This window comes from Mobula birostris, chromosome 5, assembly GCF_030028105.1.
Source record: "Mobula birostris isolate sMobBir1 chromosome 5, sMobBir1.hap1, whole genome shotgun sequence".
Lineage (NCBI taxonomy): Eukaryota > Metazoa > Chordata > Chondrichthyes > Myliobatiformes > Myliobatidae > Mobula > Mobula birostris.
In genome coordinates this window covers 90,123,610-90,144,467 of record NC_092374.1, presented here as the reverse complement: position 1 = coordinate 90,144,467, position 20,858 = coordinate 90,123,610, and the positions used below count along the sequence as shown (strand labels likewise).

Genomic DNA, 20,858 nt, shown 5'->3' with positions numbered 1-20,858 from the left:
TTCACCTCTGTTTCCCACTTCCATTCAGATATGTCCATACATGGCCTCCTCTACTGCCATGATGAGGCTAAACTCAGGTTGGAGGAGCAACACCTCATATACCGTCTGGGTAGTCTCCAGCCTCTTGGCATGAACATAGAATTCTCCAACTTCTGGTAATTCCCTCCCCCTCCCTTCCCCTATCTCTATGTCACTCTGCCCTCTCCCCTAGCTGCCTATCACCTCCCTCATGGTTTCACCTCCTTCTACTACCCATTGTGTTTTCCCCTATTCCTTCTTCACCTTTCCTGCCTATCCCCTCCCTGCTTCCCCTCCCTCACCCCTTTATCTTCCCCCTTACTGGTTTTTCACCTAGAACCCACCAGCCTTCTCCTTCCCACCCTCCCCCCACCTTCTTTATAGGACCTCTGCCCCTTCCCTCTACAGTCCTGATGAAGGGTTCCGGCCCAAAACGTCGACTGATTTTTTCCATGGATGCTGCCCGACCTGCTGAGTTCCTCCAGCGTGTTGTGAGTGTTAGGTACAGAGGAGATGTCAAGGATAAGTTTTTTATGCAGAGAGTGGTGAGTGTGTGGAATGGGCTGCCGGCGATAGTGGTGGAGGCAGAAACAATAAGGTCTTTTAAGAGACACCTGCAGCTTAGAAAAATAGAGGGCTATGGGTAAGCCTAGGTCATTCTAAGGTCAGGACATGTTCGGCACAGCTTTGTGGGCCAAAGGGTCTGTATTGTGCTGTAGGTTTTTCTACATTTCTAATTCTCCAACAGTACACAGTAACTCTTCCTGAACCCGTAGTGTGATTCCGAAGATTTTTATACCTTCTTCTGTGGTTGCTGGGTTGTCCTTGATCATGCATGCTGCTTTCCTGGTACTGTGCTCCATTTAGACATGCTCAATGGTGGGAAGGGCCCTGTGATGGACCGCCCATAATATTACATATTATTTATACTATATTAGATATTAAAACTCTCTATACAGTACTAGATACTAAAAGCCATCGATGAGATACTAAAAATCTTTGGAATATTGCAAAGCCTAGGTCGAGTGGATGTGGAGAGGATGTTTCTGATAATGGGGGAGTCTAGGACCAGAGGTCACAGCCTCAGACCAGGAGGACGTCCCTGTAGAACGGAGATGAGAAGGAATTTCTTTAGACAGAGGGTGGTGAATCTGTGGAATTCATTTCCACAGATTCTGTGGTGGTCAAGTCATTGGATATATTTAAAGCAGTGATTGATAGGCTCTTGATTTGTCAGGGAGTCAAAAGGTTCCGGGGAAAAGGCAGAGGGAAAATAAATCAGCCATGATTGAATGGTGATGCAGAATAGATGGGCTGAGTGGCCTAATTCTCTTCATATGTCTTATGGTCTTATAATCTTTCTGTGCCTCTCATAACCTTTATAGTATATTAGAAATATGTATGCCTTTTAATATTATATAATTTTATGTAATTATATAAATTTTGCCGCTCCTGTTGAAGATAGTACCTTTAAGATTAAACCTTACTTCAAACCTGTTCCACCTTTCTTATTGTTGGGTGAGATAGACGGTGGGGGGGGGGGTATATTTTTCTACGACGTCTCGCGGTCCATGTTCATCCGGCCACAGCGAACTGGCGACCCGGTCACAGTCGACGCGATCTTGCTATCCGCAGAGAGGTCGCCTCTGTCTGCACCCCCCCCCACGTTCCCTCCCCGTTGCTGTGCCCGCAACAACCGCCCCCCCACCCTGCCACCAGGGTGGGGATCAGGGGAAAGGAGGTGGACACCCGCCTCGTGAGGGCAGCCGAAATTGAGCGATCGCCGAGCAGATGGTGCAGGATAGAGGGCACTCGAGGGTTAAGGTTAACACGACAAATGTTTGCCCGCGCTGAAAGCCTTTAAAAATCATAGTGTCAGGCGACAGCAACCCAGAGGTGGGCAGAGACTGAGAGAGCCAACACCCAACACCAGGTACAGTACTAACGCGCGGAACGGAAAGGAAGCGAGGCCCCCGAACAAGACCCCCTTCCTTCGAGGTGTCACAGTGCCCGTTGCTTCTTGTCACGGGCCAGGTATTAACAGCCTTTAATTTAATAATATTGACGTGCAGGCAGGGAAAGCGATCATTTTGAACAGGAAGCTGATTTTAGACTATTTCTATTCTAGCTGTTTCTCCTGGAATTCCAAGTCTGAGATTTTATCAGTTGCGTGTTTAGTTTGCTTGTTTGAATCAAGTGAGGGACAAGGACACTTACGGAATAATTGATTTAGGGGGCCTCTAACACATGTCTCCCTCGATTTTTGGACCCTGAAGAACCTGGGTCTCCCTCGCGGTGTGGGTGGGGGGGGCGCGGTTGGGGAGTGGCACAAAGTAGGAGGGTATCAGAATAGGACCCTCTCCTTGGCATCGCCATCTTCTTCAGCCCTTTCCCTCTTCCACCTATCTCACTTCATCCCAGCTTCCCCCCTCACCTGGTCTCACCTATCACCCGTCAGCTTGTACTCCCTCCCCTTACCCACCTTCGTATTCTGACGTCTGCCCCCGGCCATCTGGGCCATGCCCTTTCCTCGACGCTGTGGAGAGGAGTAATCGGTATTAGGATTGTATTGACCCTCGGAGATGCTCGCTCCCTGCACATAGGCTGTTTGAATGTTCAGGCAAAATTGGAAAGGTCGGGTACGGGCCAACTCGAGGCGCCGGAATCCGGAACAGAGAGCATGGCAAAGCTGTAGGACGCGGGTCCGAGAGCGAAGAACGACCCGCTGTTTGGCCGATTTAAGCGCCGGAGCAGATTGAAAAGATCAGGGGGTCGGGACCGGAGGCGAGGGACGAACTGGTGTTCAGTCCGCGACGTTTTCTCCTCTCTGTGCTAAACTGAGGCTGTGGCCCGTAAATATATGAGCGACTGGATCGGCTGTACGGATGACTGGCTTCGTGGCTGTGGATTCACTTTCGTGAACATCAGTTGTTTGTTTGCGCGATTTTTTTTTCTTCACGTTGAGTGTTTGATGGTCTTTTTTAATGGGTTCTATTGGTTTTCTGTTTCGTGGCTGCCTGTAAGGAGACGAATCTCAAGGTTCCGTATAGTCTACATACTTTGGCAATAAATGCGCAATTAACTTTGAATGTCACCTGTCGCTTATCAGCCCGTGTCTAAATGTTGTTCTGGTTGGGTGACGGTGTGGCGAATGGTTGTGTGCTATCACCTGTACTGAGTTACAATGGAACGCTTTGTTTTGCATGACATCCACATCAGCTCAAATCACATCAATACCTCAAGGAAATGCAAATGACCGCAATGGAAAATGTTTCTCCCCACCCCCGACTGGTAACCACAGTGATCTGAAACCTGTAAATGTGTCTCTGTCCTTCTAATCGACATTAGCGTCTATTTTTAACAAGGTTTGTTCAAAGGTGCTCTTCTGAACACCACTGTTGTAACATGTGGTTACTGTGGCCTTCTTGTCAGCTTGAACCAGCCTGGCCATTCTCCTCTGACCTCTCTCCTTACCAAAGTGATTTTGCCCATGCAACTTCTGCTCCTGGAAATTGTTCTAAACAAGTGGCTTGCCATTGCTTTCTGAGCAGTATCTTTACAAGATGGGTGACACCAGCCATCATCAATACTTTCCAGCAATTGACTGCCTGGCAACAGTGTTCACATAACCAGGTCCTTTTTTTTTGTATTTCACACTATTCTCTGTGAACTCTAGAGACTAATATTGTGCATGAAAATCCCAGGAGATCAGCAGTTTCTGAGATACTCAAACCACCCCATCTGGCAATCATCACTTAGATCACATTTCTTCCCCATTCTGAACAACTGAACAACTGAACCTCTTGACCATGTCTGCATGCTTTAATGCATTGAGTTGCTGTCACATGCCTGGCTGACTAGATATTTGCATTAATGAACAGATGCCACTGAATGTATTCCAGTCCATGACCTCAGAAGCCGGGCTCAGGTGGAAACCCCTAAACAGAACAGAATTAGGATCGGAGTAACATTCAGATTCAGAATTGGGGTTATTATCACTAACAAAATGTCATGAAATTTGTTGCTTTGTGGCAACAGTACAGTGCAGATCCTAAAAATTACTACAAAATTACAAAATAAATAAATAACAAAAGACAAGGAAGGAGGTAGAGTTCATGGTTCATGGCTCCATCAGAAATATGATGGCAGTGGGAAAGAAGCTGTTCTAAAAGCATCGTGTGGGTCTTTAGATTTCTGTACCTCCTCCCCGATTGTACTATTGAGAAGTGGTTCATTCATTATTGCCATGTCATAAATGTGAGTGATTATGGTCTTTCCATGACCGTGATTGTGATAGACAATTTTTTCCCCAGAAGTGGTTTGCCATTGCCGGCTTCTGGGCAATGTCTTTACAGGACAGTGACCCCAGCCATTATCAATACTCTTCAGAGATTGTCTGCCTGGTTTAGTAGTCGCATAACCAGGACTTGTGATGAGTATCAGCTGCTCAAACGACCATCCACTACCCACTCCCATGGCTTGACACGACCCTGGTCAGGGGCTAAGCAGGTGCTACACGTTGCCCAAGGGTGACCTGCAGGCTAGCGCAAGGAAAGAGTGCCTTTGGTAGGGACTTATCTCCACCTTGCCACCCCAATGAGAAGAGGGTACTTTTTATTTAGCCGTTTCAAGGCATCTCACCAGCCTTTGTTCTCACTGGTCTGCTGGTCCGACATATGGTGGGACAACCCACAGATGTCCCTCATCCATGTCGCTGGCCTGTTCTCTAATTCCCTTACATCGCCATGACTAAAACCCTAACCTGATTCCCTCCCACAGTTCAAAGACACACCCGTTACTAGATTAAATGGTTATTGCAAATTGTCCTGTGGGCAGGCAGGTTGCTGGGGTCACAGCTCATTGGGCCGGAAGGGCCTGTTCTGTGATGTAATTCGAGTTTTAAAAAAACACACCCTTACAAATGACCCAGGGAATGTTAAACCCAGGCTGAATGGGTGCTTAGATCTTCTATTGTCAGTAGCAACCTAAAGCACAGGAGGGTTGGATCAGACTGTCTGGTAAGAGGGAACCTCTGCCGGTGTTAAACGTCCTTTTTTGTGTCTCTTACACTGGACAGCAATTTTTTTTTGAAAGTGCTACTTCCTCAGAAATTTATTTTGTTTAACATAGACCTCTTGAACACATAATTTCAGACTACTTGCATCACCTAGGAATTTGGAGAAATAAGAAATTAACTTTTATTGAGTATAATGCCTTTGTCAGCACCATTGTGCAATTAAGTTACAATAGTTCAACTAAGCAAAAAATGCTTTGTTGCTGATTTTCATTTGTACTCAGTGTCTGAGGCTTCTCGTTTATGTGTCCAAAAATAATCAGCCAGCATTGGTGGGTTCGTTACCCTGATACCATTTCTCCATGACCGCAATGTCCTAATGAAACCTTTCACCAGACTCGTCACTGATACCACCAAGGTTTGCAGGGAAGAGTTCTAAATGGGAATACAGAAAATGAATCTTTAGTGACATGTTGCACTTCATGGTTTTGTGAGACTGTGCTAACACAACCATGGCAGAACTTGTTAAATGGCACAGTGAGGAGAGCCACTGGCTCGCGTTCAATCTTGACCTCCAACACTCTGTGTGTGTGTCTGGTTTGTACGGTGTCCCTCCTATCACCCCCCCCCCCACCAAGTACTCCAGCTCCCTTCCACATTCCAATGATGTGTGGGGTCAGTGGATTAATTGACTACCATAAATTGCCCCCCAGTGTGTAAGCGAGCGGAGGAATCTCAGTATGGAAAGAGTAAACTGAGACCCTTGTAAATGTACAGTTGATGGTTGGTTGGTACTTGATGATTCAGTCTCCGTCCTGCATTTGTGTTTGGTGGGGCTGTTTCTACCTTAGGAGGGGTGAGGAGATCCCACCCACAAACCCGGGAGTGACAGGGCTCTCGTCTCTCAGATACAAAGTCCCACACCGAACTGGAAGTAGGCAGGAAGGCTGCCCGAGAGGAAAGGGCGAATCAAATGTTGTCAAAGCAGACAAACAGCCCAGGAGGTGCATCTGTAAATTTCGAGGGATTGCGTAAGAGTAAGTTCAATTAGAGATCTGAGATTCAGAGATTGGAGGCATAAATTTGGCAATGTGCCATTAGGACCGGTGAAAATCTCTTTGTTTCATCTCCCTGTGGTTATCTCTGTAGATGAATGTTCCAGGAAGAGGTGCTCAGTGTCGATGCAAATTACCAGACTCTCTCAATCTCACAATCCACCCCCCCCCCCACCCCAGTACAGAGGATGCACATAGTTTCCGCTCCAGGAAGGTGTTCGCTGGTGTTTGTCCCACTCTGTCTCCACATCCTATAACACCCAATGCAGCTTGCCCGACTTTTAATCCTCTCATGGCTGCAATAATTCTCAAACCTTCTCTGGACCAGCAAATCGTTCCTTAGAAACGCACACAAAATACAGGAGGAACTCAACAGGTCAGGCAGCATCCATGGAGAGGAATAGACCGCTGATATTTCCGGTCAAGACCCTTCATTGTGTTTGTGAGCAATCATGGGCCCTATATCTAATGATAGATGCCATTCTACTCCCACGGTCCAAGGTCCACTGTCCTCTCCTACTGGATTCCTTTTCAGTCTTTTACCCTTTCCACCTATCACCTCCCCCATCCCACCTACTACCTCACCCGTCACCTGGTCTCACCTATCACCAGCCACCTTTAACTCCTTCCTCTCCACCTTCTTATTCCGGCTTCTTCCCCCTCCCTTTGCAGTCCTGACAGTCCTGACTGTTTACTCCTCTCCACAGAAGTGTGTGTCCATATGGTTTGTACGTTCTCCTAGTGACCACATGGGTTTCCCCCAAGTGCCCGGGTTCCCTCCAACATCCCAATGATGCCTGGGGTCAGTGAATTAATCAGCCAATGTATATTAACCCCTTATGAATATAGAGGGGTACAGTTTCTGGGGTGCTACTGAGGAGAACCAGCAATCTGGTTTCCCAGTGTCACAGTGGCATGGTCCATAATGATGAATTTGAGTGTCACAGTGAAGTACTTTGTTTTTCACACCGTGTGTACAGATAATCTAATTGAAGTATTACAAGGAGAATAATAACAGCATGCAGATTAAAGTTCAAAATAAATTTATTTTCACCATATGCAACCCTGAGATTTATTTTCTTACAGATACACTCAATAAATAACGATAGTAGAATCAATGATAGACCACACCAACATGGCCATTCAACCGGTGTGCAAAAGTCAACGAAATGCGCAAATACAAAAGGAAAGACATAATAATAATAAAAAAATAAGCAATAAATACAATGAACAACAAAGATTTTGCTTCCTGAATACCTTTGGGTTTATCTCATGGATTTTGGGCTGTTGATACCCCACTTGGAGTACTGTGCTCAGTTCCGGTCGCCTCACCACAGGAAGGATGTGGAAACCATAGAAAGGGTGCAGAGGAGATTTACAAGGATGTTGCCTGGACTGGGGAGCATGCCTTAGGAGAATAGGTTGAGTGAACTCGGCCTTTTCCCCTTGGAGCGACGGAGGATGAGAGGTGACTTGATAGAGGTGTACAAGATAACGAGAGGAATTGATCGTGTGGATAGTCAGAGGTTTTTCCCCAGGGTTGGAATGGCTAGCACAAGAGGGCATAGTTTTAAGGTGCTTGGAAGTAGGTACAGAGGAGATGTCAGGGGTTTTTTTACACAGAGAGTGGTGAGTGTGTGGAATGGGCTGCCGGCGATGGTGGTGGAGGCGGAAGCGATAGGGTCTTTTAAGAGACTCCTGGATGCCTACATGGAGCTTAGAAAAATAGAGGGCTATGGGTAAAGTCTAGATAGTTCTAAGATAGGGACATTTCGACACAGCTTTGTGGGCTGAAGGCCCTGTACCGTGCTTTATGTTTTCCGTTTCTTGTATATGATATTGAAGATCACCATGACATTTCCCTATCACACACCATTTTTTTAATCGCCTAAATTTGCTAGGTCAATTAATAATTCAAGTCAATTAAAATGCAAGCTGAAAAGTTTTCTATCTTGTCCAGGCATGCCTGGGCATATTTAGGCGGGGCTGATGCCGTACGGCAGGACGGGGTTCAGAAGGGCTACAACAACGTCACACATACACCAATTCTATGCATTGCAAAAAGAAGAAACAATTATATAAATAAGTAAGCAGTAATTATCAAGAACGTGAGATGCCTTGAAAGTGAGTCGATTGGTTGTGGAAACATCTCAATGATGGAACAAGTAAAGCTGAGTGATCCCCTTATCCCCTTTGGTCCAAGAGCAGGATAGTTGAGAGGTAGTAACTGTTCCTGAACCTGGTGGTGTGAGTCCTGAAGCTCCTGTGCCTCATTACTGATGGCAGCAGTGAGAAGAGAGCACGTCTTGGGTGGTGGGGCTTCCTGATTATGGCGGCTGATTTCGTGTAGATATGCTCGATGGTGGGGCAGCAGTGAGAAGAGAGTGCTAGTTACAGGGAAAGTGCAGTGCAGGTAGAACATAAGGTGAAAGGGTCTTGATGAGGTAGAGGTCAAGATCAAGTATCCATCTTAATTTCCATCATAACACAACCCTCCCCACCGCTGGGGACATTTTCAAAAGCAGTGTCTCAAGAAAGTTGCATCTTTCACTATGGATCCTCACCGTATGGAACATGCCCTCTTCTGGATTGGGTGTTGTCCAATGAACCAGAGTTGATTAGAGAGCTTAAGTTAAAGGAACCGTGGATAAGACAGCTTAAGGTAAAGGAACCCTTAGGGGACATGTGATCATAATATGATACAATACACCCTGCAATTTGAGAAGGAGAAGCTAAAGTCATATGTATCAGTATTATAGCAACACACATCAAAGTTGCTGGTGAACACCGCAGGCCAGGCAGCATCCCTAGGAAGAGGTACAGTCGACGTTTCAGGCCGAGACCCTTCGTCAGGACTAACTGAAGGAAGAATGAGTAAGGGATTTGAAAGTTGGAGGGGGAGGGGGAGATCTGAAATGATAGGAGAAGACAGGAGGGTGAAGGATGGAGCCAAGAACTGGACAGGTGATTGGCAAAGGGGATATGAGAGGATCATGGGACAGGAGGTCCGGGGAGAAAGACAAGGCGGGGGGGAACCCAGAGGATGGGCAAGGGGTATAGTCAGAGGGACAGAGGGAGAAAAAGGAGAGTCTCTGCCCCTTTCTCCCTCTTTTCCTTTTTTCTTACTCTCATACCAACCCAATCCATGTGCAAAAAAATCCCACATAAACAACTTGTGTAAATGACAAAAAAAGTGTGAAAATCACAGAATATAAAACACAAAATTGAAAGAGTCGAGGTATACTCAGCTCAGCTCAGTTCAGTTCAGTCTAGGGCTGTGTTGTCTGCTATCTGCAGGCCACCCTGATCAAAGTCACCCAAAATAGCAATGAAAAAGGGAGGGACCAGAAACACCTCATAACTTGTCTTTAGTCCTGCAAAACAACAAATTTCACATCATATAAGACAGCGATAATAAATCTATTTGGATTGTACCATGCCCCCCAGTCCAATCCCAATTTCTCACTCCCCCCACCCATTAATACCCCATCCAGTTTAATTCCACTCTCACCTCACACCCCACACCCTCTAGAATCCTACTTATTCACTGACCACCAGGGTTCAGAACATCTATATGCTTCACTGGTTGTTGTGACATCATTTAATGTGCTGAGCAGACAGAAAAAAATGTAACAAAAGGAGGTGGCATGGTAGTGTAGCGGTTAGCATGGCGCTATTACAGCGTTCCAGAGTTCAGAGTTCAATTCTGGCACTATCTACAAGGAGTTCATACATTTACTAGAATGTTACTTGGGTTTCATCAACTCAGTTACAGAGAAAGGTTGAACAAGTTGGGTCTTTATTCTCTGGAGCGTAGAAGGTTGAGGGGGGACTTGATAGAGGTATTTAAGATTATGAGGGGGATAGATAGAGTTGACATGGATAGGCTTTTTCCATTGAGAGTAGGGGAGATTCAAACAGGAGGACATGAGTTGAGAGTTAAAGGACAAAAGTTTAGGGGTAACATGATGGGGAACTTCTTTACTCAGAGAGTGGTAGCTGTGTGGAACGAGCTTCCAGCAGAAGTGGTTGAGGCAGGTTCTATGTTGTTATTTAAAGTAAAATTGGATAGGAAAGGAATGGAGGGTTATGGGCTGAGTGCAGGTTGGTGGGACTAGGTGAGAGTAAGCGTTCGGCATGGTCTAGAAGGGCCGAGATGGTCTGTTTCTGTGCTGTAATTGTTATATGGTTATATGGTTATTCTTCTTGTGACAACATGGGTTTTCCTCCCATATTCCAAAGACGTACTGCTTAGTAGTCCTGATGAAGGGTATCAGCTTGAAACTTTAACTATTTACTGTTCACATAGATGCTGCCTGACCTGCTGAGCTCCTCCAGTGTTTTGTGTGTGTTGCCTCCTGATGATTGTAAATTTTCCCCTGAGTAGGCTAGTGGGTTGCTGGGCGATGCAACTCATTGAACCAGAAGTTCTGCACTATATCTATAAACAGATAAATAAATAACAAGAAAAACAAATTAATTTTTTAAAAAACCAGATCTGAGATAGTTCCAATAAATAATAAAAACAAATGTATCATAATCCCACACAGAATTGATTAACATAGCCAAACAAGCAAAATATTAGAATAACTACAAACTATCCATAAAAACATCTAAAAGTATTGATGGTCTCCAAAGGGCAGTAAGGTTTCCCTCTATTCTTAACATCCACTAATGTTTCTAATCACCCCTTGTCTATTATAAGAAGTAATTAATCCTATACAACTTTGAATGTACCAGGTCTTTTCTTCCTCCTAGTTCTAGTCAGGGTTTAAATGTGATACTATAATTTTGGTTGTGTATCCAGAAATTATTTTGGATTATGTATAATTATGATGTATTTCATACGTTTGTAGATTGGGCATTGTGTTTCATGGAATTACAGATAATTACATAGAACCTTAGATACAGAGGAGGTGCCATTTGGCCAATCTGATTGAGTGTGTCCCACTCAAGCCTCCTCTGTAACCATCTCTATCCCCAAGTCCTTTCTCTCCCCTTCCAGCTTCCCCTTGCCTCCACCGAGTCATGGGGGAGATGACGACCAGAGGACACGGCCTTAGAATAGCAGTTATCCCTTTAGAACAGGGCTAAGGAAGAATGTTGTTAGGCAGAGGGTGGTGAACCCGAATAATTCATTGCCACATACGGCTGTAGAAGCCAAGTCATTGCGTTTATTTAAAACTGAGGTTGGTAGATTCTAGTAGGTTAAGGGGAGAAGGCATGAGAATGGGATTGAGAGGGAAGATCGATCAGTCATGATGGAATGGTGGAGCAGACACAATGGGCTGAATGGTCTCACTCTGCTCCTATATCCTATGGCCTCGTAGTCACCCCCACTACTCTGTGTGACCACCCTTTGAGGGAGTGAGCTCCCGTCTCTGTTCCCTGATCAATTTCTTTTGGGTTTCCTTTAGATGATCACCTTACATGAACAGTCCAAGTTCTCTATTCATCTGTCAGCAGAAGCAATGAAAATATTTTTTTAAAGATTAGCTTTTCTTGTCACACATAGATTGAAACATATAGTAAAATGTGTAATTTTTTTTGCACCAATGGTTAACACAGTCCGAGGATTGTACAGTGGGGAAGCCCACTAGTATCGCCAACTTAGCATGGCCGGAACCCACTTGCCCCTAAGACGTATATCTTTGGAATGTGGAAAGTGACCAGAGCACCCGGAGGAAGCCCACGCGATCATGGGAGAGCTTACAGACAGTGGCGGGAGTTGAATCCTGCTCTCTGGCACAGTCATAGTGTTGTGCTAACCACTATTCTACTCTGCCACCATAATTTTTCCCTCCATAGAACCATAGAAACTACAGCACAGAAACAGGCCTTTTGGCCCTTCTTGGCTGTGCCAAACCATTTTCTGCCTAGTCCCACTGACCTGCACACGGACCATATCCCTCCATACACCTCCCATCCATGTATCTGTCCAATTTATTCTTAAATGTTAAAAAAGAACCCGCATTTACCACCTCGTCTGGCAGCTCATTCCATACTCCCACCACTCTCTGTGTGAAGAAGCCCCCCCTAATGTTCCCTTTAAACTTTTCCCCCCTCACCCTTAACCCATGCCCTCTGGTTTTTTTCTCCCCTTGCCTCAGTGGAAAAAGCCTGCTTGCATTCACTCTATCTATACCCATCATAATTTTATATACCTCCATCAAATTTCCCCTCATTCTTCTACGCTCCAGGGAATAAAGTCCTAACCTATTCAACCTTTCTCTGTAACTGAGTTTCTCAAGTCCCGGCAACATCCTTGTAAACCTTCTCTGCACTCTTTCAAACTTATTTATATCCTTCCTGTAATTTGGTGACCAAAACTGAACACAATACTCCAGATTCGGCCTCACCAATGCCTTATACAACCTCATCATAACATTCCAGCTCTTATACTCAATACTTCGATTAATAAAGGCCAATGTACCAAAAGCTCTCTTTACGACCCTATCTACCTGTGACGACACTTTTAGGGAATTTTGTATCTGTATTCCCAGATCCCTCTGTTCCACTGCACTCCTCAGTGCCTTACCATTAACCCTGTATGTTCTACGTTGGTTTGTCCTTCCAACGTGCAATACCTCACACTTGTCAGTATTAAACCCCATCTGCCATTTTTCAGCCCATTTTTCCAGCTGGTCCAAGTCCCTCTGCAGGCTCTGAAAACCTTCCTCACTGTCTACTACACCTCCAATCTTTGTATCATCAGCAAACTTGCTGATCCAATTTACCACATTATCATCCAGATCATTGATATAGATGACAAATAACAATGGACCCAGCACTGATCCCTGTGGTACACCACTAGTCACAGGCCTCCACTCAGAGAAGCAATTCTGTACCACCACTCTCTGGCTTCTTCCAACGAGCCAATGTCTAATCCAATTTACCACCTCTCCATGTATACCTAGTGACTGAATTTTCCTAACTAACCTCCCATGCGGGACCTTGTCAAAGGCCTTACTGAAGTCCATGTAGACAATATCCACTGCCTTCCCTTCATCCACTTTCCTGGTAACCTCCTCGAAAAACTCCAACAGATTGGTCAAACATGACCTACCACGCACAAAGCCATGTTAACTCTCCTAATAAGCCCCTGTCTATCCAAATGCTTGTAGATTCTGTCTCTTAGTCCTCCCTCCAATAACTTACCTACTACTGACGTTAAACTCACCGGCCTATAATTTCCCGGATTACTTTTTGATCCTTTTTTAAACAACGGAACAACATGAGCCACTCTCCAATCCTCCAGCACTTCACCCGTAGGCAGCGACATTTCAAATATTTCTGCCAGGGCCCCCACAATTTCAACACTAGTCTCTTTCAAGGTCCGAGGGAACACTCTGTCAGGTCCCGGGGATTTATCCACTTTAATTTTACTCAAGACAGCAAGCACCTCCTCCTTTTCAATCTGTACAGTTTCCATGGTCTCACTACTTGATTCCCTCAATTCCATAGATTTCATGCCAGCTTCCTTAGTAAATACAGACGCAAAAAACCTATTTAAGATCTCCCCCATTTCCTTTGGTTCCGCACAAAGCCGACCACTCTGATCTTCAAGAGGACCAATTTTATCCCTTACAATCTTTTTGCTCGTAATATACTTGTAAAAGCTCTTTGGATTATCCTTCACTTTGACTGCCAAGGGAACCTCATGTCTTCTTTTAGCCCTCCTGATTTCTTTCTTAAGTATTTTCTTGCACTTCTTATACTCCTCAAGCACCTGATTTACCCCCTGTTTCCTATACATTTCATACAACTCCCTCTTCTTCTTTATCAGAGTTGCAATATCCCTTGAGAACCAAGGTTCCTTATTCCTATTCAATTTGCCTTTAATCCTGACAGGAACATACAAACTCTGCACTCTCAAAATTTCCCCTTTGGAGGCTTCCCACCTACCAATCACATCTTTGCCAGAGAACAACCTGTCCCAATCCACGCTTTTTAGATCCTTTCTCATTTCTTCAAATTTGGCCTTCTTCCAGTTCAGAACCTCAACCCTAGGACCAGATCTATCCTTGTCCATGATCAAATTGAAACTAATGGTGTTATGATTATTATCTGAATGGTGGCCGATTAGGAAAAGGGGAGGTGCAATGTGACCTGGGTGTCATTATACACCAGTCATTGAAAGTGGGCATGCAGGTACAGCAGGCAGTGAAAAAGGCGAATGGTATGCTGGCATTTATAGCGAGAGGATTTGAGTACAGGAGCAGGGAGGTACTACTGCAGTTGTACAAGGCCTTGGTGAGACCGCACCTGGAGTATTGTGTGCAGTTTTGGTCCCCTAATCTGAGGAAAGACATCCTTGCCATAGAGGGAGTACAGAGAAGGTTCACCAGATTGATTCCTGGGATGGCAGGTCTTTCATATGAAGAAAGAATGGATGAACTGGGCTTGTACTCGTTGGAATTTAGAAGATTGAGGGGGGATCTGATTGAAACGTATAAGATCCTAAAGGGATTGGACAGGCTAGATGCAGGAAGATTGTTCCCGACGTTGGGGAAGTCCAGAACGAGGGGTCACAGTTTGAGGATAGAGGGGAAGCCTTTTAGGACCGAGATTAGGAAAAACTTCTTCACACAGAGAGTGGTGAATCTGTGGAATTCTCTGCCACAGGAAACAGTTGAGGCCAGTTCATTGGCTATATTTAAGAGGGAGTTAGATATGGCCCTTGTGGCTACGGGGGTCAGGGGGTATGGAGGGAAGGCTGGGGCGGTGTTCTGAGTTGGATGATCAGCCATGATCATAATAAATGGCGGTGCAGGCTCGAAGGGCCGAATGGCCTACTCCTGCACCTATTTTCTATGTTTCTATGTTTCTATGATCACTGGAGCCAAAGTGCTCCCCTACACAGACTACTGTCACTTGCCCTAATTCGTTACCTAACAGGAGATCCAATATTGCATCCCCTCTAGTTGGTCCCTCTATATATTGATTTAGAAAACTTTCCTGAACACGTTTTACAAACTCTAAACCATCTAGACCCCTAACAGTATGGGAGTCCCAATCAATGTATGGAAAATTAAAATCCCCTACCACCACAACTTTATGTTTCCTGCAGTTGCCTGCTATCTCTCTGCAGATTTGCTCTTCCAAGTCTCGTTGACTATTGGGTGGTCTGTAATACAATCCCACTAATGTGGCCATACCTTTCCTGTTTCTCAGCTCCACCCATAAGGACTCAGTAGACAAGCCCTCTAATCTGTCCTGCCTGAGCACTGCTGTAATATTTTTCCTAACAAGCAATGCTACTCCCCCACTTTTCATTCCTCTGCCTCGATCACATCTGAAACATCGGAACCCTGGAATATTAAGCTGCCAGTCCTGCCCCTCCTGTAGCCAAGTTTCACTAATTGCTACAACATCATAACTCCACGTGTCAATCCACGCCCTCAACTCATCCGCCTTCCCCGCAATACTCCTAGCATTGAAATATATACACCTCAGAAGATTTTTACCACCACTCACAACCTTTTTATCAGTGGATTTGCTTAAACTTTCAACATCATTTATTTTCACCCCAGCCACACTGTCAGCTCTGGCACTCTGGTTCCCATCCCCCTGCAAATCTAGTTTAAAGCCTCCCCAATAGCACTAACAAACCTCCCTGAAAGGATATTGGTCCCCCTGTGGTTCAAGTGTAACCCATCTCTCTCTGTACAGGTCCCACCTGCCCCAGAAGAGGTCCCAATGATCCTGAAATCTGAAACCCAGCCCCCTACACCAGTTCCTCAGCCACTTGTTCCTCCTCCAGAGCATCCTATTCCTACCCTCACTGGCACCTAGCACAGGTAGCAATCCTGAGATTACCACCCTTGAGGTCCTGCTTTTCAACTTCCTACCAAGCTCTCTATACTCACTGTCCAGGACCTCTTCACTCTTCCTTGCTATGTCATTGGTACCGATGTGCACCACGACATCTGGCTGGTCACCCTCCCACTTCAGAATGTTATGCAAGCGATCAGAGACATCCTTGACCCTGGCACCTGGGAGGCAACAAACCATCCTGGATTCTCTGTCACGACCACAGAACCTCCTATCTGCACCTCTAACTATCGAGTCCCCTATCACTACCGCTCTCCTCTTTCTCCCCCCTCCCTTCTGCACTGCAGAGCCAGACTCAGTGCCAGAGATCCTTATCCCCGTCAAATTTGCTGTTTGCGTGTGACAGTGGCCACACCCACAGGCAGGCGAAACCAGGTGAGGGTACCTTGGAGAGATAGGGACATGCCTGTCTAGGTGACGGCCTCGTACCTTGGCGAGCTAGGGACATGCCTGTCCTATCATGCGAGGTCTGCTCTGGTGGACTGGGTGGATGAGATCTGCAGTGAGATCCAGCAGCCAGGAAGGCGGCACTGCAATGCTTCATGAAGAGTGAAGGGCATGACAATGCACAGAAGACGTCATGGTCACTGCAACCAAGGAAGATCCCAGTTTGTGGCGCTTGCTCGGACTTCTGAGGTTGAGAGAATAGAACTGCCCCAGTGACTTTTCCACTTTTAAAAACTCTCCCGCACAGGTTTCCTGTCATCATCGGACACAATGGACAACCAGCACATTCTTGTCAAACCTCTGCCTGGTTGGGATGTCTGTGTATCCAGTCCCCCACAACTTGCGTGTTTCAATAAAAACACCCCCTAGCTGAAGATCAAACACAGACCATTCTGATTCCTTTTTATAGATGAGAGGATTAGTCAGTCAAGGAAAATATAGTTCAATTAATGTGGCAACTCTATAGAACCCTGATTAGATGACTCTTGGAATATTGTGCTCAGATCTGGTTGCCTCATTATAGGAGGTGGAAGCTTTAGCAAAAGTGTACAACAGATTTACTAGGATGCTGCCTAGACAAGAGAGCTTGTCTAACTAAGGTCAGGCAAGCTACAGCTTTTCTCTTTGGAGCGAAGGAAGGTGGAAGCTGACTTGATAGAAGTATGCATGATGATAAGAGCCATCTATCAAGTGGACAGCCAGAAACTTTTTCCCAGGGCGGAAATGGGTAACATAAGGGGAGGCAACATTTTAAGGTGATTGGAGGTAGGTAAGTATAAGGGAATATCAGACGTAAGTCTGATACACAAGGAGTGGTGGACATGTGGAATGTGTTGCCAAGGGTAGTGGCAGAGAAGGGACGCTCAAGACTTTACAGAGAACGGAGAGAGAAATAAAGCATGCAGGGGACTGCAATTCTGTGGGTGAAAATGCTTTGTTGATGAGCGAGGCCAGAGGAGAATGGCCAGAGTGGTTCAAGCTGACAGGAAGACAACAGTAATGTGTTATGATGGTGGTGTGCAGAAGAGGATCTCTGAACACACAACATGTTGAACCCTGGAGTGGATGGGCTACCGCAGTAGAAGACCACAAGCATACACTCAGTGGCCACTTTATCAGGTATCAGCAGGTTGAGCAGCATCCGTGGTGGGGAAAGAAATATTGACATTTTGGGTTGAAACTCTGTATGAGCAGCCCTGCAGACCGTGCAGGGATATTGCTTGAGTTTCTCCAAGAGGTTGTATGTTGCTCTGGATTCCAGCATCCGCAGTCTCTTGTGTCCCAGGGGATCTTTGGAAAACTTTAGAAGAAGTTTCACTGTGGACTTATGGGTGAAAGTGTCGGAATGGACTCTAAGGCTGGCTTTGAAGCAATGCAGAGGAAAAGTTAAAAGTACGGATGAGGAGCGGGTTAAGGCCACTCGGCCCCTCAAACCAACCTCTCAGATGATCAGACTGAAACCTCAGCTCTGCCCTCCCGCTCAACACACCCTCATTGCCTTTCCTCCTCTTTGCTTATCACGAATCGACCTCCTTCTGCCTTCAAAACGTTTCCAAAGACACTGCCCTGGCTACCGTTCTGAGGACAGAGTTCTGAATCAGAAACAGGCAACACTTTCCTCCCCACCCCACCCCCAGTGACACCTCACTTTAGATTTATCCACAGGAGGAAACATCCTCCCCACATCTGCCCTGCCAAGACCCTTCAGCGTCCTGGGCATTTGCAATCAGGAGTCCTATTTCAGTGCTCAAAACAACTCCTGGTCAAACCTTCCTTGTTAAGTTACTGTACCTGCCCATTCCAGTAATAAGCAAAGCAATCTTCTCTGCATTGTTTTTAATGTATTAGTATTCTTCCTTGAAGAACAAAACCAATGCTGTGTAGTGCTCTGGTTTCACCATCCCCAACTAAATGTAAACAAAACCACCCGCCCGAAACGTCGACTCTACCTCTTCCTAGAGATGCTGCCTGGCCTGCTGCATTCACCAGCAACTTTGATGTGTGTTGCTTGAATTTCCAACATCTGCAGAATTCCTTGTGTTTATACCCTCCTTTTCTGTTCAGTGGTATTTTTAATTTTTTTTCTGAGTTACTTCCTGCACAATCTGGTGGCTCAGTGGGTGGAGGTTGCTGCCCCAGAGATCTAGAGGCTTGAGTTCAATCCCAACCTTCGGCACTGTACGTGTGTGCGGGACGAGGTCACACTCAGATGGGAAGAATAACTCCTTATATTCTGTGTGAGTAGCCACCAACCTGATGGCATGAACATTGATTTCTCAAACTTCCGGTAATTGCCCTCCCCCCCTTCACCATTCCCCATCTTGTTTCCCTCTCTCACCTTATCACCTTACCTGACCATCACCTCCCTCTGGTGCTCCTCCATCTTCCCTTTCTTCCATGGTCTTCTGTATTCTTCTATCAGATTGCCCCCCCTCTCCAGCCCTTTATCTCTTACACCAAACAACTTCCTAGCTCTTTACTTCACCTTTCTGTAGCAGGCAATTTCCTTTTTAGAGGGTCGGGTTGGTAGCTCGATGCTCAACCCAGCACGGATAGAAAGCGTGCCTGGGGAGCCGGCTGGATTCGAACTCAGGAGCCTTCACTCCGAAGTCCGGCGCTGATGCCACTACGCCACCAGCCGGCTAGTTTAAAGGAGTAATGAGGTAATATTCGTGGACCATTCAGAAATTCGATGGCAGGGGGGAGAAGCTGTTCCTGAACCATCAATTGTGGGTCTTCATGCTCCTGTATGTCTTCCCCAATGGTAGTTACAAGAATGGGCATGTCCTGGAGAGTGAGAAGTCCTTAATAATGGACGCTTCCTTCTTGAGGCTCCGAACCTTGAAGATGCCCTCGACAGCAGGGAGGGTTGTGCCTGTGATAGAGCTGGCTGAGTTTACCACTTTCTTCAGGCTCTTTCGATCCTGCGCATTAGAGGTTCCACGCCGGGTGGTGAGGCAACCAGTCTGAAACTCTTCACTGTACATCTGTAGAAGTTTACTAGAGTCTGCGGTGACATGACAAATTTAAATCCTCTAACAATGTACAGCAGAGTGTATGCCTCCTTCATGATTGATTCAATGCACCGAGACCCTCATAAATCCTCTGAGACTTTGATAGCCCAGGTGTGAAGCTGCTCTCCCTCCCTTCGCTGCTAAAGGTTGGCTACTGTTAAGCACCCCTCAGGAAGGACGTAGGTGGGAAAGGGGTTAAAGGGGAGCTGATGCACGCAAGAGGAAGAATAATTTGCCAGGGTACAGGCATCAAGGAAGATTGAAACAACAAGGGGGAAGGCGAGCGAGTGTTCAGTGTCAACTACCAGCCTCTCATTCACTGCTGACAAAGAAAGGGCGGCCTCTCACTTGCTGCTCCCAAGGGAAGTACCCCTGTGGTTGAATGTCTCTGCCTCTGTCTCTTTGATTATTTTCGTGAACGTCCTCAGAGCCCTCTCCGATGCTAGCACATCCTTTCTTCGATAAGGGGTCTCACTCTCACTCAGTGCTGCCGGAAGGTGCCCCGAGTCCTTTCAGCAAAGTTTGATTGGCGCGGTTTGTGGATTAAACTTGTTTAGAGGCTCTGCAGTTCATGTTGTGATGTGTTTCTCCTTTCTGGTTAATCCTTTTCTCTTCCCCATTTTGTGCAATTTTGATCAGGGCAGACTGTTGCTGTGGCCTGAAGTCAACGAATGACAAATGCTAAATTGAACTGAGCTGAGCTAAACTGAGCAGTCCTAGACTGATTCAAGGACTCTGTGGTTTTTTGTTTGATAGTCTGTGTTACTCGCTCGTTTTCTGCCATTTGCACGGTTTTATTCTTGCACTTTGGTTTGATGTTTTATTGAATGAGTTCTATGGTGCTCCTTTGCTTTGTGGCTGACTGTGGGAAGACAAATCTCAGGGTTGTATACTGCATACATAATTTGATAATAAAGGTACTTTGAATCATTGACTTTGAAGACTGCTTATATTCCAAGTGCAGTCTGACAAATGCTTTGTACAACCTCAGCTCCTGGGCCACTTTAGAGACTACTTCCCTCCCTACCTATCTACCAGCTGCCAATCCATCCCCTGAGTGACTTTACTTAGATCGCACACATGGCAAAATAATGGTCTGATCTGTGCAGCAACTGCTCATTATAACCCAGAAAGGTGCCATTTTTGCTGACTGACTACCCATTCTTCTACCCCTGCTAATATACGATATACCAAGCAGCTATTGTTGACTCTGATACACCTCTTTATTCTGCTGGTAATCTAGTACAATACACTCACCAGTTTCTCATTATCATGTTACCTCTTTACAGAACCCTAATGAATTAACCTGACAATCATTGACTTTTTCATGTTTATTTTGTTTGGAGGCCTCAGTTGCTCAGGGAGATCCAGATGTCTAGATACACAAACCAGTGTAAGCTGCTGCCCTCTCTTCATGCATCTGATGAACACAGAGGATCGGCAGAGACCAAGGCAGTCTGGCACCGGCAGCATCGC

The 20,858-nt window shown here is 45.8% G+C and overlaps 1 protein-coding gene across 1 annotated transcript in view; it reads left to right on the top strand.

The window, feature by feature from the left end:
- Positions 1–1,614: 1,614 nt before the first annotated feature.
- Positions 1,615–20,858, top strand: part of LOC140197295 (placenta-specific gene 8 protein-like) — a 43,262-nt gene continuing 24,018 nt past the window's right edge. Inside the window, exon 1 of the mRNA XM_072257232.1 lies at positions 1,615–1,951. The gene's annotated coding sequence lies outside the window, so the exon portion shown is untranslated. The remainder of the gene's footprint in view (positions 1,952–20,858) is intronic.